We start from the raw sequence: 24,910 nt of genomic DNA, 5'->3' as shown, positions 1-24,910 counted from the left end.
ATTTATTTGTATTCAAATGACAGATTTTGCTCAGGCATGGAATGAAGTTAACTTATTTCTGTAATATGACTCAATTATACTATGTACCTCTTTATACTCCAAATGAGCCTTACTTTAGCTAAAAAGTTAACATATACTGTATACTAGTCTCCAAAGCCTCCCAAGGAAGAAGGCAACTCTCCCGATGACCGCCAGGGAAGGCTACATTGGGGACCCGCTCAATTAATTTTACTTATTAGAGCTTCTTATATAATTAATATTATGAAGACATTTTAAAAAACTGCTTGCTTTGCAGTTAGAACTGCCAAAAACCATTGATCTCCACATAAGCCTTTGAGTTACACATATAGATGGAAGACTTACAGACCACACTGTAACAAGCCTGTTTATTGGACCCTGGGAACAATATGCTTGTTATCACCATGTTTTTTCCAAAATATTTAGTTAATTCTATGTGAATCATCTGGAAAATTTCTGCAAGTTATCTTTTCCAAAAAATAATCTTCCTTCTTGCCAAAGTTCCTGACAGCATGTAGATCCCGAGTCTGTTAGTCAGCTCAGGGAAGGTTTAAAAGGATTTTAGATTTTTGTTGGTGTTGTTGTTTTGCTTTGCTTTTTGGGTTTTTTTTTTTTTGGGAAGGGGATGCTTTTTTAAAATAGAATTCTTAAACATAATTTTTTATCAAAATTCCATTACTTCTAGAAATATTATTTTTCATATCTAGATTTAATCAAGACCATAAGATAGTTCAGAAGTTAAAGGCACAAATTGCTCTTCCAGAGGACCCAAGTTTTGTTCCTAACACCCATATTTTTACATGAGGTTACAACTTCGTGTAACCCCAGTTCCAGGGGATTCAACACTGACTTCTGGCCTCCACAGGCACTTCATTCAGGTACCCCACGCCACCACACACATACAACATACACGCACACATACATCCATACAAACAATTAAAAATTAAAAAAAAAAAGCAAAATTTTAACAAAATTACTTATTTGATAAGCTTCAATAGTTAATCGAGAATGTATATCCTGGTTATGCAACCCTGAGATCAAAAGCAAACAAACCAATTATTTTTTCTGGTAAAACAGAGAAGGTAACATTTCCAAACTGGGTTTATGGCTAAATTAGATGATATATGTAAATTACTTCACAGTGGTAAGACTTCTTTTGTAATATCATATGCTTTATTTTCTCACCTTTCCATAATGAAAGTGAATATCTTACTTATACTAATTTTGAATCTTTTTAAAGAAATTTATTCAGCAACCTCTTATTACTTTCTACCTCAAAGGAGTAACCCTAAGCCCTAGAAGAGGAACAGCAGCACTTCCGTCAGCGAATGTACCATGATTCCTGAAAGCTTTGGCATGAAGATCAACCATGATTTGAGGAGGCACCGTCAATCATCTGTGCAGTCACTGACAAGCATGGATAAAAGTTGAATAAGCCTGGGTGTCCCGCCTTCCATGATTGCAACCCCGAGCTGTTCCTGTGTCTTTTAAATGGATCTTCTTTGTATTTGTTTTTCAAATTGCATTATTATCAAAGAGGAAGTTTCTCGTGGACGTATTTTATTAGGTCAAAAGTGCCCAGAAATTACTGCAATTAGTAGACATACTATTTGTTTAGATTCACTAGAGTAGGTAACAAGGTAACAGGAATCAGCAGTGAAACCCGCATGACCTAATGATTCAAATATACTCCAAAGATGAACACATCAACAAATACTATTGTACTGACAACCCACCCTGTTTTCATATTTCAAACAGGCAATTTGAATATAGCGGATGTGTAACAGTTCTTAGCAGGAAAATTGCAACCTGAAATAGAGCAAGTAGCCTATTGGTATTCCAGAAAGTGTTTACCAAGGAGGTTCCTTTCCATAGTCACCATCGGTGGGTGGAGTTAGACTACATATTCATGCAATATTTACATGCAAGTGGTGATAGTTTGACTTAGTATCTTTAGATCCCACACATCTTTATCAAATCATGCTGCATTTTCAGAAACCGAGTTCAATATAAATGTATTTTGCATTGCTCTTTGAAAGTAACTTATTAGGACTTCAATAACAGCACCTAGAGTTCATTATCAAGAACGTTTATTAAGGGCCTACTAACTGCAATTTGCTTAATCCACTTGCCAAATACTCTGTGGTACTCAGGAGACATGTAGATGACAGGCATAGTCTCTGTACTCCGGGTGCTCACTGTAGGAAACTCATGGAACACGTGATAAAAGATAAAAGATGTAGGGTGCCTCCTATTTCCCCTTCCTCCAGGGACCATCATGTGCCTTCCTAAATCCATCTCCATTCAATATAATCTGTGTAAAACAGTGTTCCGATAATGTTACAAAAGAAGAACTTTTCCTGAATTCTTTCTACCAGGTTGCTTCCATTAACTTCCTCTCTGGATGGGGACCATAGGTGATACTATTTTGGGATAAAAGGCTATATATATATATATATATATATATATATATATATATATATATATGATCTTTGAAGCCACAAAGTATGTTGTTTATGAATTGGGATGTCAAGAAATTGTTAAGTGTGATGGAGTGTTACTTTTACAATTAAGAAATGTGAGGAAGAAAAACATAATGGTTGGCCTGGAGTATAGTATGCATATACGATTTTCTGGAAAGGTAAAATGCAGCCTGGCAGGTACAGTGTGAAGGTAAAAGAGTTGTCAAAGACTAGTTTGACATGGTGCGCAAGGACCAAATTATATGCAGGATATTTACCCCACTTTAAACTATAAATAAATTTATCTTGCAGACTAGGTTGGCTATTATTATGTCAACGTGACACATGTTAGAGCTACTTGGGAAGAGAAAATCTTAACTGAGAAAGTGACTCCACCCGATGGACTTGTGGGCCAGCCTGTAGGCATTTTATTGATGGGTGATTGATGAGTGATGTGGGTGTGTCCAGCTCCCTGTGTGTGGTGTCATTCCTGGCCTGGTGGTCCTGGGTACTATTAGAAAGCAGGTTGAACAAGCCAGGAGGACCAAGCCACTAAGCCATCATCTTCCATAGCCTCTGTAGCAACATCTGCCAGAATCCTGCCCTGAGTTCCTACCCTGACATGATTTAACAGTGGAGCATAACCTGAGTGCTGTAAACTGAAATATGTCCTTTCCTCCCCAGGTGGTTTACGGTCACAGTGTTTATCACAATAATGGAAACCCAAACTAAAACAGTGACTATGGAGGTCCTAAGAGAACATTAAGCAGGGATGGTACGAACACTGAAGGCAGGAATTCTAGAGGATTGCCTATTAGTAATTGAAGAGGCACTTGAGACCAGAAGGAAGAATACTGTGAAGGCAGGCAAGCCATGGCTGCAGAGGCAGAACGCAGCAGGTGGCTTTCTGATGGACCTCAAGAGGCAGCATCTAGAGAACCCGGTAGCTGAGTAAATGACAGTGAGGGTAAAATAGGGCTTTGCAGTGTAATTTGTAGTGTGGATGGATGGGCAAGTGGACTAAAATCTTCCAAGTGGGAGAAGAGACCTAGGTCACTCTGTCTATATACCAGCTGCTAAGATTGAGGCAAAAACATAAAATGGGTAAAAATGAGGTTAAGAATATAACTCATTCTTTTTTAAAAATTTATGTTTTGAGATGAGGTCTCACATAGAATAGGTTGTTCCCAAATTCACTGTAGCCTAATGTCACTTTGAACTTCTGTCTCCACCATAGGAAGCCCAGTTTCCTACAGTGATGGTGACAGAACCCAGGGCTTTGTGCATGCTGAGTAAACACTATACCAACTGAGCAACCATCCTCAGCCCCTGCATAGCATTCATTTCTTACTGAACTCCTATTTTAGCACAACTAAAAGATACTAAACTCAATCACCAAACAATAAAATGCTCAACAACTTTTGAAGGAGTATAGAGTACCAATTACCTCTAGATATGCTGAGACACTAACTAAAACGATGCTTGTTCCCAATTATGGAGGTTTATGCGATCAAGTTGTTCCTTGTTTATTCAAGTACAGAGTTATTGAATACTAATTGAACATTCACAGTAAACTACTGGTGACAATGACTGCCTCCCTTTAGTATTAGGGGCTTATTATTATTGTTTACCTGGTTGTAGTGTTTTGAATAACAATGGCCCCCCCAGACTCATAGATTTGAATGATTATTCACCAGAGAGTAGCACTATCTGAAAATATTAGAAGATGTGTCCTTATTGGAGGAAGTATGTCAGTGAGGGTAGGCTTTGAGATTTCAAAAGTTCATGCCAACCCCAAAGTCTGTCTTAGCTGTTGGATCAGGATACAGCTCTCAGCTACTTCTCCAGCACCAGTTCTGCATGTGTCCTACCATGCCTCCTGCCAGGATGATCATGGACTAACCATCTGAAACTGTAAGCAAGGCCTCAATTAAATGCTTTCTTTAAAAAAAAAAAATGAGAGCTGCCTAGTCATGATATCTCTTTACGGCAATAAAACTCTGACCAAGACACTGTTTTAAAGTTGATTCTATCAGAACTAAGACCCTCCTGTCAATTTCTTTCTACAGAGTCGTCTGCTTGAATGGCCATTCTTTTGTGAAATTCTTTGCAAAAGCTAATGACATCTGGTGAGAAATCCCAGGATGTGATTTTAGCATAACAAGAGAAGATACACTGAAGAAGGAAGACAGAGAAAGGGGGGCTTGAGGGATGCATCTGCCAGGGCTCTTCTAACTACCCACAAGACAGTTACCTTCCACTTGGGAGAGGCAGTGAACATTAAGTTGAGGCTTTAGACTTGAGACCTAGTCCCAGTTACCGCAGTGCAATAGGATTGGGCAGAAACTCATAGACAACAGGATTGGGCAGAAACTCACAAACACTATTTCTAGGCTGGTGCTAATGGCCAGAGCTTTTGAAACTCTGTTGGTGTAGTGACCAGCGCACTGCTTCTATCACATCTCCAACAATCTCACAAAACACAGAGAAAGATTCATCCCAATAATAAGGAGGAGAGAAAACAAAACATAGCAGTTAGCCTTCTAATTCACTTCCAGTCTGAACACTGCACAGACTGCAGCATCTTTTGTCTCTAGGCTAGTGCCTGTAGACAAATCCCCCCAAACCTACCTGAGTCCTAGATGGATACCCAGAGTTCTTCTGGGACGTGATTCTATTCTCATACTCGTAAGGCAAACACCTTACTGGCTGACCTACCTCCTTAGTACCCCAAAAGATTGTTATCTACCTTCTTTAATTCAAACCATCAATTTGAGATCCTTTAGCCTTCACGATCTTTTGCTTAGTTTTAGCAAGGTCCTTTGTTATTAACATCTAGTTCTCTGAACTGTGGTATTGGTATGACATTTAACTCTTAAAATTATATTCACAAACAATCCCAGGATCAAATATTGAGCTCTAACTTGAAATTAACATGCTACCAGTTTCTTAACCTCATAGTATATTGTCGAAGTTGATTACCGTATTTTTGACATTTAATATTCCCTTGTACTTAAGATCCCTATTAACTTTGCTTCTGTATTCATTAATTATAGTAATTTTATGAGAACAACCAGTTAGACCTGAAAAACTACTCCTTTCTTTCATAGACAACTTATTTCAGAAATTCTATCTTTCTCTCGGCACATATTCTATACCTTATTAAAAATAACTACTCTTTCTCATCAAAAAAGGCTGTGAGGCTGTGTATTTCCCTTCACGTTGCTGCAACAATGAGCAACAGCAATGCACACCTTAGCAGGACTGTGTTGATTTTAGAAGCTGGGAGACAGTATAAGGTTTCTGACAATGTTTTTCTTATTAAGGTAATGAAAAGCTCACACAAAAATGAGAATAGACATGTACAACTAGCCTGTAATGATGTGTGTAATACATTCTCAATAAAACATGTATAAAATCTAACATATATAAGCAAATTTGAGTTGAATTTCTAGCTCCTCTTAGGTTGCCTAGCAACAGAGGCACCATGAGCCACTGTCAAGACAATGTTGCTGAAATTTGTGAGAAATAACTGTTCACCCATTGTTCAATCAGGATCTATGTACATTATGTACATTTTATGCAAATTCTCAGTGGATTTTTCTTTCAGCTTCCGTGGTCAACAGTATCTTTGTGTGGAAATGGCACTGTACTATTTTCCTTTGAGTTTTACAGACGGGATGGTTTGGGTGTGATCTATATATATGAGTGGAAATACTTGGCCTCAGCTGCTGAATTGCTGTGGTAAAGTGATTTCATCCACAGGAAGGTTTTACAATGTATCTCAGCAATGGTTCTCTCTGGAAAGCAGATAAATTAAACAGTACCGGTGATGTATTTGGCATATGCTAGCCCGAACATTTTCACATAAAAGATTCAACTATCTTAAATGATGTCATAGTCTTCTTTTGCATAGCCCCGGACCTCATCTTTTCTCTGAGCAATTACAGTTTCTCCTTCTTCCTAGACCAGTGGTCTCAACCTGTGGGTCGCGACCTCTCTCGGGGTCACATATCAGATATTTATGTCATGGTTTATAACAGAAGCAAAATTAAAGTGATGAAGTAGTAACACAATAATTTTATGGTTCAGGATGTCACTACATCACGGGGAACTGTATTAAAGGGTCACAGCATTAGGAAAGCTGAGAAGCACTGCCTTAGGAAGAACATGTGAAGACTCTACAACCAATCCTTAAACACACAGTGATGATAGAATGGAAAAGGCCATGTGGGAAAACAGAAACATCACAGCACAAAATACCTATATTGCCTGCATCTTCCCATTTCAGCCAAGCTAATCAATGTTCAGTGTCTCTTGTAGTCTTGCGACTCCTTTAGGAATATTATGTGTAAGTATCTGTACCCTCAATGCCAAGGTTCTACCAAAATTTGTGACATTTGTTATACTGGTTATATAATTTCAGTAGCTGAGGTTGAGTCTCCACTAAATAAGTATTGCTGCATATTAGTGATGGTTTCCATATGGCCCAATATTCAGATAACTGGCATTTGTGCTTTTTCTTTGTAACTCAGGATAACTTAGTACTGGATCCAAAAATTAACTTTGAAGAGAATTCTTTCACACATATATCTCCCTAGTTAAATCTAGTTGAAGTGAATTTCATCTGTTACACTTACTGCTGTGAAACAAAGCTGTCACTTCATATAAGTAAATATTCAAGACTCTAGTTTACATACAACCACCATTATGGTGTTAGTACTGGCATTTAGCTGGGTTTGCTCATGGGCCGCTAGTGGCTGAAATTCGAGCACAAACATCTATCCCTACAAATATGAAACCAAATTAATGCTTAAAGTTTCTTACAATTATCTGAAACTATAAGAGGTATAATTGTGAATGCAAAGGCATTACATGCCAAGGACTACTCACTGGATTAAAATAATGCAAGAGTGACCATATCAATTGCCCTATATGTTTCATAATATAAAGTGATTGAGTAATTCACATCTAAATAAATTCTATCTAGAAATAATGGTAGAAAAATTGTTGTACTTTCAAATAACATAGACTTAAGGGCAACTATTAGACTATGACTATATTTCCTTCTCCATTCATTCTCAGATGAGACTTCTTACAGGATATTTTATTTCAATTAAACATATAAAGAAATGGCAACAGTACATAGGAAGACTGTTGAGCGCTCAGTTCTAAACAAGGCATCTGCAACACTTTCCTATGCTTCAGAATATCACTGAAGATGTACAGGAAGACGGTAACAGCATGAGAGGGGAAGATGATTCAGTAAGAAAAACACACATGCCAGACAAACTGATGACCGACCCGAGTTCAATACCTGGGGGTGATGTTGGATTTCTCTCTGTAAGTTGTGATTACCATTAATGAATAATAAAAACTGCTTTGGACCTATAGCAGGGCAGAACGTAGGTAGGTGGAAAAGATGAAACTAAATGCTGGGAGAAAGAAGAGCAGAATCAGAGAGACAACATGGAGCTGCCACTGGACATAGAAATGCTGAAACTTTGCTGGTAGGCCACGACCTTGTGGTGATATACAGATTATTAGAAATGGGTTAAATTTATATATAGGAGTTAGACAATAAAAAGCTAGAGCTAATGGGCCTTACAGTCATTTAATTAATATAGTTTCTGTGTGATTATTTCGGGGCTAAACTGCTGGGAAACAGCAGGTGCCCTCCTCCAACACAGAACCCATAGTGGAGGGAGAGAATTGACTCTGAAGAGTTGATATAACACCCCCCCCCCACACACACAAACACACGCATGCATGCACACATGTACACACAAACTCAAACATCTCATACACACACAGAGACACGATAATAATAAATACACATTTTAAAGGGATCCATGAGCAGATGGCAGAAAGGTACTGCTGTCTTGGGGACATGACATGACCCTCATACTCATGAGTTCAAAAAGCCACAGCAGCTCCATTTTCCTGCACAGCGCCTGCACGAGACTGAACCTTCTTCATATTCAGCCACGGGACTGAGGACAGGGGAGTGGTTCATGCACTGTCCCTTTTCTGGGGAGCTAAGTGCATATGATGGCTTTTGGGCAAAAAGGAGTCATTATCATTAGTGCTATAGCTGCTGATGAGTCCTATGATTCTGTACATACCTCTACATCCACGCACACTCGGGCTGCTCTGCTTTGAACTCAGTGGGTCAAAGTTGAAAACAAGAGCAAAACAAAAAGATGTGAAACTAAAAGGGGGACTTGCTAGGAGTAGGGAGGGGTTGACAAGTTGGAGGGAGGTCGCAGGGGATGAGTGATGACTATAATCGGAATGCACAATAGTATTATGCCTGTGTATGAAATTATGAAAGAATGAATCCTTTGAAAGAATCATAAAACTAAAAAAAAGAGTACATAGGAGACAAGTATAAAAATTAAAATTTGAATGTCCACATATTATCAATTTAATTAGTCACACATTTTGTCCTAGAATAAATGTCATGGCTGCTTCAGTTTCCTCTCCAAGTTTAAGCTGTTAGTGGGGACTTCTCCCCCGCCCTCCCCGAACAAAGCAAACAGTTCTTTAAAACCAAGCATTTTACTCCACTGCTTAATATGAGTAGCAGATTGCTTTCTCTTCTTCAATTTACTGTGAAGAATTCTAAATTGAGTTTGGATGTAATGCTACAGACTGGCTATCTTTCACTCGTAGGAATCTGTGAAGTAGAAATGAAGGTGTCTCTACTTCTTTAATATACTGGAGCACACCCATCCATTTTCATTGGGAGAGGCCGGGGAGATATGAAAAAAGCAAAATTTTATCTTGCAGGACTGAAGAACAGTGTTGATATCATCACTGAAGTCAACCGAAGAAAAGGACTCTGTCCATTCATAGAAATTTCTATTTGCAAGGAAGTCACCACGCATACTCAGGGGATGGGGAAGCAAATCTAAAAGAATGAAATGTTTTGCAGGAGGGGACTAGACTAGGAGTGGTATAAACAAAAATCACCAAAAAAAAAATCCTTTTCCACCTTTAAGAATCAGATTCTAAAGCACCCCCAAAGTCCCAAGAATTTACACTCTAACTCAAAACCCAGTTTAAACAATATTTTGCTTACAATTATATAAGTTGTTTGGTCACAACCTTCCATCTACACTAAGAAAGAAAAATGGAATTGTCCCCTTTCTAATCAAAAGCAAACTTAAATGCCTGCAATCCTACCAGGAGTCCTTCCACAGTGGGATTCTTCTAACTTAAATACAAGGACACATGCATGTTAAGGTATCTTCTTTGTGCATCTAAAGAGATAAATAATATTATGTGATTAATGTTCTGTCAAGTTGTGTGCTTACAGTTCAATTAAAAACACTGTTTACTCGTTTGTTTTAGGTGCACACATACACACACTAAAGATATTTAATATGATTGCTTTTTCATAATCAATCAACTCTCTGATTAAGGCAAGATAAATAAGAGTGAAAGTAAGCTTTTTGAGGACAAAATAGAAGTAGGAGCTAGTCTTGAACCATGTAGTTGACTTCAGGCAAGCTGATAAATTATTTCCCTTTAGCTACAAGACTCTGTAGGGTTCCTTTGCCTCTAGCTAAAGACCCACCCACAACACTCACTATAATAGCAAGTTAAAACACATTGCATGCAACATGTTGTGTCAGGAGCTTGGCAGCATGCCAGGCTCTAAATGCACATTCGCATCTGATAATGCATATTTTCCCAGATAGATGTGCATTCATGAGCTGCTTCACATTCACTGCATGTGTGACTGTTTTATTTCTGTGGGCCAGAATAAAATGGCTTCCCATTAAACCATAAATAATCAATAATTAAAATGATTGGTTCTTTCAGGGAGCCAGTAGGAAACACAGAGGAGAACAGTATTTATTCTTAAGTAGAACAGGATGAAGACTCCCCAAAACCCCGAGAAAACCTAGATAGCATATTATATGTAAAGAAAGTTAATAAATATCCCCTATAAACAAATCTATGTGAGGTATTCTGACTGATATTACAGTCCTATGCTTGGTTTTGTTTGAACAATCAAAAAGCCCTTTTAAACGGTATCATTGCCTTCTTTCAGCTTCTCCATAACTTTATGATGATGATGGAACGAAATGACATCAATGAGTGATATGACAGACACTTGTCCATAGTAATTACTAAACACATAGTTTAAAAAAGATAAAATGATAAAAACTGGGAAAGAATTTGGGAACTTTTCATTGTCCTTGGATAAGAGTAGGTAACAAGATATTTTTGTCTGGTGATTTTAAGACAGCTACCACTCTGATGAACTCTATTGCATTGCAGTAGGCCAAAGTTTACTTGTGAAATAAGTCATAATGATAACTTTACTGTGTCCACAATGACATGCTAAGTGCTCTAGATGCTTTGATAATTACCTAATTATTTCCCCAAGACTTGATAATGAAGGGACTATTACCCTTGTTTAACAAATGAGTAAATGAGGTTAAGAAAGAATTAATAATTATTCATGGATCAAAGTTATATAGCTACATCTCTCAGTATTTTGATATACTGACACAGTCATACATAATCATAATTTTATTGTCTTGTGTGGGTTGGGGGTAGGAGTGAGCAGGTGGGTATATTTGGTGTGTGGGTTTGTGTGAAGCCAAAGTACATCCTAAATGGCCAAGCAGAGTTCTGTTGGATGCCTATACAGTCTCATCTGCACAGAATAGTGCCGGTGTACACTTTATGTCCTGATATAATCACTGCTGGCACCAATTCCTGTCCTTTGGAGTCCCTTACTTTTGATTCCTAACAGTCTTCAGGAAATCTCTTGGGTTCTTTAATGTCATAGTTTCTTAACATGCTTTATGGGAAAACCTTCTTTCTAAATTAAAGAAAAACAATTGAGAAAATACACCATCCTGGCAGAAACATGTCTCAGTAGCTTTGTAGTCATGGTGAGTTCAGCCTGGACTTCTAGAGCAGATAAAAAACAGGCTGGTCTCCCTGCTGCCTTCAGTGTTTTAAGTCTATATATTCCCAGAACTTGCATTAGATCCTGCCAAAAACTGTCACTTGGGTAATGTTTCAAGTAAATAAATGATCCTTAGTTGGTCTGTTGCCACTAAGATGGGCATGGAGAAGGCTAGTTAACAAGTTAAAGATGAAAACTGAGTGCTCAGTCTAAACGTTCATTTTCATTTTATGTCTCCATTTTGTTTCTTAAGAAAATATAAACAACTAGAAAATAAGTACACATTTTGAAACTTATTTTCCATGTTTGGTGCTTAACAGAAAATTCAAGGTCAGGTAAAATGGTCTTCTGAATGAAGTTTCTGATTGGTTTTATATTATTTATCTTCTTATTGGTGACAGTCCTAAGCATTCAGTCTTGCATTTAGCTCCAGAGATGTCATTCTCTTTAGAGCAATCTATGGGTCGCAAAGCCTCTGGGAATCATGTATCAGATACCCTGCATAACTAATGATATTTTGCATATCAGATATTTGCTTTGCAACTCATAACAGTAGCAAAATTCTAGTTATGAAGTAATTTATGGTTGGGGATCACCACAACATGAGGAACTTTATTAAAGGGTTGTAGCATTAGGAAGGTTGAGAACCACACTGATTTAGAGAGTCGCTTTGAAAGCTGAAGTAAAATAATTTTGGATGTAGCTTTGATCAGAAAAAAATTTAATAGAAATAAAAGAACCCACCAGGTATTAGTGAAAGAGCCATGAGAATGCAAAACCCATTCTAGGCCCAGAATATGTCAACTTGGACAAATGTATTAAATTCTCTCTTTATATAAGTAAAAATCAGAATCAATGAGATAAAAATGTTAGTAAGTTTAGTAAAATTATTTTCTAGAGTTGTATTAAGTGTTGTCTGTCATCCAAAATCTTCTAGCCGAAGACTCCAGGAAGAAAACATGAATAACATTGTCAGTGGCAGGGTGGGGGGTGCTCAAGAGGACAGAGATTGATACTATATAAGCATTGCTTGGGTAATAAGATGGCCAAATATTGGATTCATCCAACTTCTTAGAATTTAGACTAAGTTAATTTTTTTAAAATTTAAGTCTTTGAAATCATATGACTGGGGGAAATTTAGTTCACCTTTACTCTCCATGCAGAATAGAGACTAAATTCATCAGAGCTGAGCCAAATAAATTAAAACTGAAGCATTTAATTTAGAAAACTCAGAAATTTCTTCAGGCTGAAATTGTTAATTTAAACATGTCTATTAGATTCTATTGGAATTAATAGTATAGTGAATAAAACTGAAATTATCCTTTGGGGGAAAATTAAATGAAAGACAAAAAAGCATGATTTCATAAGTATGTATGTGTATGCATACACACACACACACACACACACACACACACACTCACACACAAACACACAATCCCTAGAAGGTAAAGAATTGTCTTATAGAAAGTGTAAAGATTGGTAATGGTGGTGATCTATGGATACAAGAAACTCAAAATAAAGCCTAGAAGATGCTGTAGTTGTATTGGAAGCTAGCTTCTTTAGTTCCGTAGTATCCAAATGGATTAATTCAGTAATTCTTTAATTACATTTTTAAGATAGCTTAAATGGGCTTTGTGTTCTTCTAAGTTCTCACCATGGCCTCTGTAGCACCAAATATACCTGGAAAAATAATTGTTCTCAAAAGCTAAAACCTTGACTCTAGAACATGAAGGGCCAACGAGAGTCGGTGACTGAAAACTGGGTAAGTCTGAACCAGGAGAGCTGTTGTTGCCTTTGAGAAATGGAAGTCAGTCATGCTCCTTACAGGTGAACAATTCTTAAAATCTCATTTTTTAAATAGTAAGTGAATGGTGTTCCCAGCCCCTGGAAGTGTAACCCTTTGAATCTGCATTGAAGTTTCCAGTGACATTTTCTACTAGGCTACCAGAAACCAAGCCTTTTCCTCAGGGCTTAAGCTTCACAACTGTTCAGAAGAGATTGTAAAATCTGCCTGACACGACTCTTGTAAGAATTAGAGAAAAGAAAGCCCATAGGGCCAGTCGTGAAGTAGGCACTCATAAATTTTGTCATTATTTTCACTTCCGGTCAATGTTGGTTGATAATTTTACATCATTTTAGTGCAGAACTTGATGAATGGATTTGTGATAGTTCATTCAGGTGACTGCATCATGAACTCAATGGCTTATTAGCAACAACAGATTTGTTTCCTAAGGGTCTCAAAATTGGGAAGATTAAAAAGGATCATCATAAGACCTGCTAAGGGTCTGGCAAGGATCTTAGGAACATGTTTCACCCTCTTACTGTAGCCTCAAGAGGTAGAAGGGAGCAAGAGACTTTTCCCAGTTAGTAAGGGCACTAATCCTATTCATAAGAGAGCTACCATCCAGATCTTAGTCCCTTTCAAAAGCTCCACCAGCATATAAGCATCTTTACTTTGAGGAGATTTCAACATGTCAGCTTTGATGGGAATTTGGCACAAAAATCCATAGCACAGTGTGTGTGTGTGTGTGTGTGTGTGTGTGTGTGTGTGTGTGTGTGTGTGATCAAGTCTTGGGAAAATAATTAGGTAATTATCAAAGCATCTAGAGCACTTAGCATGTCATTGTGGACACAGTAAAGTTATCATTATGACTTATTTCACAAGTAAACTTTGGCCTACTGCAATGCAATAGAGTTCATCAGAGTGGTAGCTGTCTTAAAATCACCAGACAAAAATATCTTGTTGCCTACTCTTATCCAAGGACAATGAAAAGTTCCCAAATTCTTTCCCAGTTTTTATCATTTTATCTTTTTCAAACTATGTGTTTAGTAATTACTATGGACAGGTGTCTGTCATATCACTCATTGATGTCATTTTGTTCCATCATCATCATAAAGTTATGGAGAAGCTGAAAGAAGGCAACTAGTCAAATTCCAAATGAGTGAAAAAGTAATTGGGGGCATCTCAAGAATTAAACACAGGTCCTAAAATTTTAAGTTTAAGAGTCTTGCTTCCAAGTTTAGTTTTCCTTTTTTTCCTTCACAACCAACTGACATTCAAGATTCCTATCACCAAGACTTGCTATCAACACAAAGTTTGTGGCTGAGTCAATCCAAGACTTTTTAATTTTTAATCAGGTAATGTCTTTCTGACTAATAAGATGTTCTAGAAATACAAAACAAGAGAATAGACAGCTCCACAGTTAAGAGAGCTTGCTCTCTTGCAAAGAACCCACATTCAGTTCCCAGTACACAGGTTGAATGGTTCATAATTACCTATAAGTACAGCTTCAGAGACCCAGCACCCTCTTCTGGCCTCTGATGATACTTACATTTACATGCACATACCCAAACACAGACACAGATACATATACAAAATTAAAAACAAAACAAGTCTTTAAAAAGAAAAGAAATACAAAATAAACATTAGGAGAAGTATCTCAATAGCTGTTGTATATGAGACTTCTGGCATTATTCTTCTGAAATTACATATATAGACACTTAGGTTGATAGAGTGAATAAATTATCAGGAATAAAAATTTTCAATAGATGAGAAAAAGCATCACAAATATAAAATACAAAAATGATAATCAACCCTATCTCAAATGAATATTTTGAAATGAACTCATGATATATTTTCATTCTATTGTCCCACTGGCAAAACAGAGACCCAGCAATACAGAAGGAGTGGTAACCTTGCTGGGATAGATGTAGCCTTCTCTACAATGGCATCCTTTTATACTCCTTAGTGAAATGACTCTAACACCAAAGGAAGAAATCTACAGGATCATCTACATAATTTCAGTATATACTAAAAATCATAGAAATAGTGATGGGAGAGCTGGCTGCAATGGACTAAGAACATATGCTGAAGACCTCCCCTAACTAAAGATAGAACCATTTGGACTCTGAAACGAGTATTAACTACAACAGACTGAAACACATCAAATATGCTGAAAATCTATGATTTCTCACAGATACTCCCAAAATGACCCTTGCAAGTCAACCCATTCTTTCCCCCTCAAACCTGGAAAATAAGTGCTTCACTGTGAGAAACTCTACCTTGTGGCAAATAAAGAGCCAGTGATCAAATATTTTTCTTTCTATAACTACTCCAGCAAAAAAAATTGTAAAAGCTCAATAATAGCCATTGATGATATAAGATAATTGATGCTGAATATATATATATATATATTCCTTTTTATATATAATGCTTGATTTTAAAGATGTGAGACTGAAAATGTACAGATAACAGTTTATGTGATGTAATACCACAGATTTCAAAGAATCCAGTCAGACAAGAACAAAGAGGTGTAGATGAAAACCCTGGGTGATGAGGGCTGACCAAGGTCATCAAAGAGCAGACTTGGGTCTGTTCATATGCTATCTTCCACTCTTCACTTGTGAAAATTCCCCTAACATCATGTTTGAGACACTGGGGTCTTGGAAGTGGGCTCTCGGCTGATGCTCTGCTCACCTTGGAAGTGCCTTTTTCACCTCTTTGATATTTCTCCATCTCGAAAGGGCAAAGAATTTTCTTATTAAAGCAAAGTCGGCCTCCCTCGCCCTCCCAATCGTCCAACATTTTAATCGCTGTTTTTCCTTCCTTTTCCAATAAAATGTCTGCTCCTGTCCCAACATCAAAGGCCCAGAATTTTGCCATGAGCACTGAATAGTTTTAAATTTCATGGCATCTTGAAGTAGCTGGCCTGGTAACAGTACTGTTAACCTTGACTAATCCATATTTTAAAACAGCACTCTTCAAAAGACCCCAGGAAACTAGTGATTTTCCCCTCAATCTGCACAGACAACCATATGACCCACTTTTCTTCGCAGAAACCCATTCTACTTCAAGAACACACTTACCATGGTCATAAACCCAAAAGGAATGGAGGCAGGCTAATAAAGGAGATTATAAGTGTGATACTTAGAGGAGTCTATATTGTAACTTGTTTCAAAAGATTGGAAACTAACACAGAATGTAGGAAAAAGTACGTATCTTGGGTCTAATAACTAGTTATTTTTTACTTCTATTCATAATACCAAGACAATGATCGTTTTGTAACCTACAAAGCATTCATAAGTCTTTAGTTTCTATACTTACTGGGTATGTTCAAGTGACTGCAGAGATATACACATGCAATTTATACTGTTTTCTAACACAAATTTGGAAAGATTAGAGTGAAATTTAACTAAGCTTTATTTGTAACTGTCCAAGGGACTCCCAGCATTAACTACAGAGGGAGTCAGGGGAAAGGAATGCTATGGATGAGAAAGAATTTCTTAAGGGTGGCAACAACAAACAAAACAAAGTTACTCAAATTCTCACCTGTATAAAGAAAATTTTTTGCCTTCCCTGGAAAAGTGTCCTTCTGAGAAATAGAGTGTTCAGTCTCAGAAGAATTTCGAAGGCACGAGTATTTAGTTTCTTCAGAGAAGGTTGAAAGAGCACAGTGTTCCAAAGAGACACATTCCTGTGTCTAGAGAAGAGGGCATCTGAGCCGTTCACTTCCAGGAGCTTGTCACTACTGATCTTCCTGTTGGAGAGGTATGAATGAGCCATTCGGAAGAAGGGTCAGTTCTCAAACAGTGGCTATGAGTGGGTAGGCCTTAGTCAAACGAGGTTTACATAGGGCCCCACACAGTGAGAACAGGAACAGGTCATAAGCAAGAAAAGATCACATCAGATTAGAGAAGGCATTTGCTAGACCTTCCAGATAGAAGAGTCAGCATCACAGCAGGAGATAAAATAAAAGAATGTAGTGCTTGAATTCTGTGTAGGACATGGGAAAATGTGAGTGACTGAAGGCAGGAATAAAAGGAGTAGAATTTATTTGCAAGAAACTTTCCCACTATATATGCAGGTGCTGTTGTAAAGGTTGCTGCTGTGTTTATTCATTGTATGCTTTTTTACTTACTAAGCTGACAATATAATGGAGAATACAGGGCACTATTTAAAGGAATCTCACTGCTTAAATTTTGAGTTTAGTAAAGAAAATAGCAACATTTGTGGTATACGTTAAGCAAGTATCATTAACATTTATATTGTGCTCACAATCCAATTCAAATCACTGAAATTCAATTTATCAACTAAATTGTAATTACAGTCACTCTTCCTTTGTTGCCATTCCCTCTACTTACTTCAGATCATTAGCATTTCTTGTCTGGTCCACAACAGTAGTTTTCTAAATTGATTTCCTACTCTGCATCTTCCCCTTCCTAATTCCTTAACCTCCAAAACATCTTGCACAAACTCTTCTTTAAAATGACTCTCTGATGGTAACACTACCCTATCGGAGTTCATTAGTAAAATTTCATCTACGAAGATGAAGTCAAAAATTTCTAGTGTGAACTTTTCCATCTTCCTCTCTCTCTTCCTCTACCATTCTCATTCTGTAAAGTGAGTACTAACCAAATAACCACCCACAAGTCCATGCATCTAGAATCTTCCCTTTTCCTCAAGCTTCTGGGTATTAATGCTTATTCTTCAGAAAAATGGGAAGTCACTAAACCTTCATGTGCAATATCAAAGGTCAAGAGAAAAGGTTTAATCTTATTAATAAAAGCACTGATGACATACTATTTGACTCAAAAAGTTGATAAAAATTAATTTACATGCCAGTCTACCTTATGGTATATTTAATTAAAATTAAATTTTTGGTGGTTAAACACAGTAGTATGATTTTTAAGAATTATGATTATAAGATATAAAAATTAGTAAGTTAAGAAAGACATTACACCATTTCAAAAATTAGCAATTAGCACAGATATATAGCACATGAACTATAGACACAATATATGTATACATGCCAGAGGACTTTTAATGGAGAGAAAAATAACAATCCTATGATGACAGTTCCAAGAAAAGCGAGGGAGAATGGGAGTTATGACAGATTGTGACTTATAGCATTTATTATTTATTAAAAATACATGACAATAAGCCAAAGCTTGAGTTTTCTACAGAACAGGAATGTGAAGATATAGTTTACTGGTTTTTCAGAAGAACAGTAAAGAGGAAGACATGGTTGGGATTGCCAAAGAACAATGCAATAATGCATCCACACAATTAAAATGAACTGCTTTGACTGTGTGACTAATTTGATATTAGAAGGGCAGACTGGGCTGTGAGTATATGAAAGTTGAAGGACTGCAGCATTTTCTTCTGTGACATTGTAACCAAATACGTGAGGAAATAAAGGGGGGAAAGATTTCTTTGTCTCATGGTTTCATAGGTCTCAGTCAACTGTGGTAGGAGGCAAGGAGGAGCAGAACAGTTGACATCATGGTGAACTACTCAAGGGGACTAACCTTTATCAAGTCAAAAAATAAGAAAAGAGACAACTTGTATTCTCAATTCACTTGGCTTTAAACTGGTAACAATTATTATTTATGGTGGTTTGAATAAAAATTACCGAGACTCATAGGGAGTGGTATTATTACAGGTATGGCCTTGTTGAAGAAATGAAGGATGTCACAGCGTGGACGGACTTTGAGGTTTCAGAAGTGCAGGCTAGGCCCAGTGGCTAACTTGCTCGTCCTGCTGCCTGCAGATCAAAATATAGAACTCTCAGCTACCTCTCCTGCACCATATCTTCCTGCATACCACTATGACAATATCATTATGGGCTAAACCTCTGAACTGCCACTGCCAATTAAATATTTCCTTTCGTAAGAATTGTCATGATCATGATGTCTCTTCATGCATTAAAAACCTAAGACACTATTAAAACCTGGAAAATAAATACTGAAACTGTCTAAATACTAATGCATGTTATGTTATGTTTGTCTTTGGATTAATATTCTAGTTCTTTGTTCATGATATTGATTGAAAGAGATCACGAGATACACACATGAATGGAAAATCTGCTTTTGTTGTTGAAGGTAGTTCTTAAGATGTAAAAAAACTGTATAATATCCACTGTGGTTTGTCAAAGCAGATGCACAGTTAGTAAGTAGATATGAAAGGAACATTAGACTAACAGTCACGACACGTCAGCTGGTAGAGATATTTTTGTATAAAAGTCTTATCATCTCTCTGACACCATAGAAAAATAAGCTTGTTTATTTATAGATGTGAATTTCCTTCAGCAGATATGCGGACAGCTCAATAAACATCAGTTTCCTCACCCTAACCTAATATGACCCAATATTCCATGAGAACCCATCCACAAACAAATAACAGAATGAGATTGTTATTTCACCGAAAAACTAAATCCCTAAGAGAAACCCTTGATTGCCTCCTTTCTTTTTGTGAATGTTAATGCTTATAAAATACAAAAATGGATTCTACCTGGTCTGCTAGGAGCAATCAATGTGAAAGTCCTGAAGCAGATGTCAGTCTATATACAAACTATCCATACTCATCATATACTGTTGTTTCAAAAACTCTAGAGTACACAGAGGGAAGAGATTTACCAGGCAAAAAGCAAAATATTTTAAAACGCACACCCATTGTGAGTGTGTGACATTGACACAGAATGATATTTTTATCTTTTGCACTGCCATATTTAATATTAGAAGACACTATTGACGTCAATTTATGGTATTTCCATGAGTGGTAGCTTAATAGATCCTCTCTTGTTCTTTGTCATGACAGCAGTGCTTTGAATTTGGAAGACAGGTTTTATTGGCCCAGGTATCACTCTAAACTTTGACCACTCTCTTCCTTTACTATTTTTACTGGGCAATTAGCAAACAGTTCCTCTGACACCTTTAGCAAACCATGACTGGATAACTGTTCCTTATCATCTTAGTCTGCTTTTTCTAGCTAAAGAATTTTGTAACCAAAATAAAATCCCAACAGTTGCAAAAGGGTTCTTTGGTGTATCTCTTAACAAATGGCTAAGCTTTTAAATGATTTGATTGCAGATATGGGTGTGGGCAAAAGATACTCACCAATAGTTATCAAACTTTCAGGGTGATCTCTTATGTTGTTCAGATCTCTTGCATTAAGTGATAACACAATTTGTGCTACACAATGATCTGCAGTTTATGTCATAATATGGAATTTGTTCTACACAGTAAGCTATACGTAGTAGTGCTGTCTATCATTTTCCAGGCCAAGTCATACAGAGTAGAGCTGACCCTTCAGCTATCTCAGTCAAGGTGGTCAACAGTTTCCCAGAGAGGACAGCACTCGTTAGTTTCTGTCGTCGGTGGCCAATGGAACCGTTCGCCTTTCTCCACATCCTTGATAACTGAGTTATAAAATGAAGCAAAATAAGTCAACTTCTCTTGTTTGAAAACAGCCAAGATTTGGGGGATTGTTTATTTTTTCACAACTATCTAAGTTAATGTACACCAAGAGGGTAAAGCCCGAGGCGACTATTACATTTTTACGGCCTCTGGTGTCATATTTCTACTGTATCTGGTGCTATGCTGGAAAATGTGCCTACCACTAAACAAATCATCTTCAGCCCCATCTAACTTCTAATATATTTTAATAATAACACAAAGAAATCACATTCCTGAAGATTTCAGAAACAAGACCTGTCCTTTTATCTCATGCGATCTTACATCAGAGACATTACATCCTACACAAATATATTGTGGTTTTCAGTTTGTGAGGCACTGTTTTTTTTTACATGACTAAAGAATGCATTGAACAAAAATACTAATAGCCTATGCTTTTATCATGTTCAAAGAATATGTATTAATAAATCACTAAAATAACTACTCACACAATTATTAAAAAGTCTGTGTTGTGCTCCGTAATGCTCTCTCATAGCCTGAGTATTCTTCATACACCTTTTAGGTACCTGGATGCTATTTCATACAGTTCAGAATATCCTTGGCCAGTGTGAATGAGTGGTAACTATTTCAGGCTTTCAAAAGATAAAAAGTAAAATTGAGCCACTCCAAAGACAAGCATTTAACTGTTACATTGTGTCTTTTCCTTCCATCATGCTTGCCTGTAATGGTGAGAAGATGACTACTCCATTCAGGTAGTGATCTCAGTGACTTGTTAGTAACAGACACCTGCTGACAACCATGCAAGTTTACTGGGAATGGCAAAAATGTTTGTTGGTGGTGGTGCCTAAAACCTTGAGGATGGCATAGCCCATCCTGAGCAGTATTTTCTTCCTTCATGTCCAGTGTCATAATCTCAAAACCCTTTTAAAACATCAACTGATTTTTAACAAAAAAAAAAATTTACAAAGTGGTCAAATCAAGATAAGAAAATACTATAAAATAAAAAAATCTATGAAATTACACATATAAATGAGTAACATGGGCGAGGAAAAAGGTGCTCACTGTTAAACCTGATGACCTGGACTCAACCCTTAGGACCCTTGAGGTGAAAGCAAATAAACAACTCTTGCAACATGTTGTCTGACCTCCACACCTGTGCCCACACACACACACACACACACACACACACACACACACATCATCATCATCATCATCATCATCCACACAGAAACATACACAATAAATATATAAACATATTTTAAATTAAAGCTTAAAAAAAAAAGAGCGCTGTGATGAAAGTCTTTTTGGCTTTCTCAGTCTTCATCATCACGCTTTGATGATAGCTCACCATTCTTTCCAGCGTGAGTCCTAACCCCATGCTGCTCATGCGTACATCCCTTTGACTACAGAGACCATGAGTACCGCCGTATCAGAGAAGCTGGAGCAGAGTCTCAGAAGATCATTTGTTCTCGCACGAGGCGACTTAATGCGTCCTTTGAACAGGTTCACCTCCCAAGTGAGCCTTGCTTTTCAAGAACCCTTTAAACATTTTCTTAGCTTCCATTCCCTCTAGGATCCAGTTTCTGGCATTTCGTTGGTCTTTCATGTTATTCCTCTTGGTAGATGATCCAGGCTGTTGCTTTCTTTTTGTGACAATCCATCAAAGAGAAATCAAAGGATTTCAATTTTTTTTCCTAACCTAATTTTTGATGTATAAATTTCATTGATGCTTGCCAACTATGTACAATGACAGCTCTCTAAATAGCCTTATATTCATTTAAATGGAGGCATTTAGAAATAAGACAGTGATTTTAAATTTTACTTAACCAGGGAATATGTAAAAGTACTATCCGTGTCCTATATTGCCAATAAAGTTTTATTGAAACAGTCACATTCCTTTCCATAAGTGTTGTACAAGGCTTCCTCCTTCTTGCAACAGTAAGGTTGAATCATAATGAAGACCTTAAATCATCTGTAATATTTGCTATGTGCCTTTTATATGTACAATTTATATGTACAATAAAGACTTCACTAATTCATCAAAGACTCGCCCAACATTCTGACCTCTAGACCTATAACACCTGTCAGTAAGTATTGTTGTACTTATTGCACTGTATGTCATTCATCTTGGTTTAAAAAACGTTTTTCTCCTTCAATTGTTCCCTGAAGAAGACATAAGACCCATTTGGCTGATTTTTATCTTCAAAGTGAATAAAACAAAATGATGCTTCAACATAGTTACTAAAAAGTATTGTGAATACTTCTCTGAAAATCTTTGCTAGTTAGGACACACTGTTAAACTTTTCTAAAACATTACTGTTGGCCTCTTTTTGTGAGTTGTTACTCTTGGAAATATACTGGTAAGTGAGGAAGTATCTAAAACTGTATGTAAGTTTTCTAGTCTATCGTCTGATAGGATTAGATATAGTTCAACATAAACAAGGTTTTTATCCTACACCTCATTAACATGTTTTGTTTTTCATTATTAATTTTTTATTTATCTGTATCGCCTGCATGATCATATGCACTTGTGTACATAGCTGCCCAGAGAAGCTGAAAGAAGGTGTCAGATCCTGTGTAGCTAGAACTACAGGGAGTCTGGAGCCACCTAATGTGGGTGCTGGGAATCAACTTAGATCTTCTGCAAGAGCAGCCAATGCTATTACATGCTGAGCTATCCATTCAGCCCCCAGTTTTTGTGATTCGTCCACAAGATAGTGCCATACAGTACTGTAGGTTTTGCTACCCCTTGGCATGTTACTTCCTAATATGCATTAGTATTTGAGGTTGAGGGTCAGGTTCACCTACCTGACTTAGATCACAGCCATTTCTCTTGGTGAAAAGTGAGCACTAGAAAGATACTAGCAAGCAGCCTGCAATGTCAAGTAGTTCTTTTGGGAGCACACAGGGATATATTTTGTCCTCATCTTTAAAGCCTTGTTTGATAAAGCAGGTAGAGTCACCTAAAACAACACGAAAGGCCAACTAACATCACAGAGATGCTGGTGCCCAACCATTTACCTTGAGTAGACTAGTGACTGACTTAAGACTTGACAGAGTGCTAATGTGAACATCTTACAGAGCATTTTGAAAAAGATACAATAATTTGAAACAATGGTCAGCCTTGTTGCCTAGAGGTAATTTCCAGGATTTGTTCACATGGGGACATCGCCACTGCAAAGCAGGCATGGTATCCACTCCCAAGGAGGATAGCTATTATTGTGAATAGCCTTAGTTATCTAATCATTGGCCTAAGACAGCAGTGGGGTTAGCCCTGAGCTTAAATGTGCCCTTGTCTCTGTGACATTAACGTTCAGCTCTTCTAGCAGTTTATCACCTGGCTAGGAAACTAAAAACATAGGGTCTCTATCTTCCTTTTTCTAACTCCATTTTCCCCATTCTTCATTTTCAAATTATCATTTACAAAACAAGAAAATTCATAATTAATAATGCAGGAGAACAAGTAAAGACAGTCCTAAATCAAATAGGTAGGTAATTATATGGTTACATATAATTTCTCAGAATACATCATAAATAGGTTATATATCTAATAGTTTAAGCACCAACGAAGGTTTTTCTTTTAATTTACTTTAATTTTGTGTCTGTGCTATATGTGTGTTTATGTGTCATGTATGTGTATGTGTGTGTGTGTGTGTGTGCATGTGTGTGGTGTGTTTGCATGTGTATGTGATACCTTTTGGATCTCCTGAACCTGGAGTTATAGGCAGTTGTATGTCACCCAGTCATGGGTGCTGGTAACTAAACATAGAACCTTTGCAAGAGCAGCATGTATTCTTAACTGCAGAGCCATCTCCACATCCCACCAGTGAAGTTTCTAACATTGATTTAAACAAAATGATGCTTAAAGCAAAAGGAACAATGCAGTTTTAATAAAGCTTCTGTTTTGTTGCTGTTTTTCTTTAAGAAACTTCCCCATTCCTTTAAGGTGGGTGTTATAAAGTGATCCTGGCAGAAGAGAAATCTTAAGGTATCAAACTCTGTTATGACCAATATTCTCCTTTGCACATGGCTGTGTCTTTGAGCCAAACCCAGGGGCAGGACTACCACACAGGAAGAGATCAGCCCTGTTCTGATGTGAGATCTCCTGTGTTCAGCTCATTAGCACTGGGGCCAACCAAACTAGCCAAAAGTCTGGAGCATGTTAGATGGTTCTGATTCAGTGCCACTTTCTGTAGCAGTGACTTCAGCTACCAGGGCAATACTATTGAATCACCAATCTTGGAAAGCTTTTTCTCTTCCTCATCCCAACATAATAACTTGCAGTAAATTGTTTTAAATATGAGCT

The 24,910-nt window shown here is 37.2% G+C and overlaps 1 protein-coding gene across 3 annotated transcripts in view; it reads right to left on the bottom strand.

Annotated features, from left to right (window-relative positions):
• The window catches only part of Lama2 (laminin subunit alpha 2), a 597,153-nt gene that overhangs the window by 490,002 nt on the left and 82,241 nt on the right, over positions 1-24,910 (bottom strand). The gene's annotated exons all lie outside the window — the stretch shown is intronic.

This window comes from Myodes glareolus, chromosome 1 (genome assembly GCF_982192425.1).
Source record: "Myodes glareolus chromosome 1, mMyoGla1.1, whole genome shotgun sequence".
In the NCBI taxonomy this organism is placed as follows: Eukaryota; Metazoa; Chordata; class Mammalia; order Rodentia; family Cricetidae; genus Myodes; species Myodes glareolus.
This window is presented reverse-complemented; position numbering and strand designations above follow the sequence as displayed.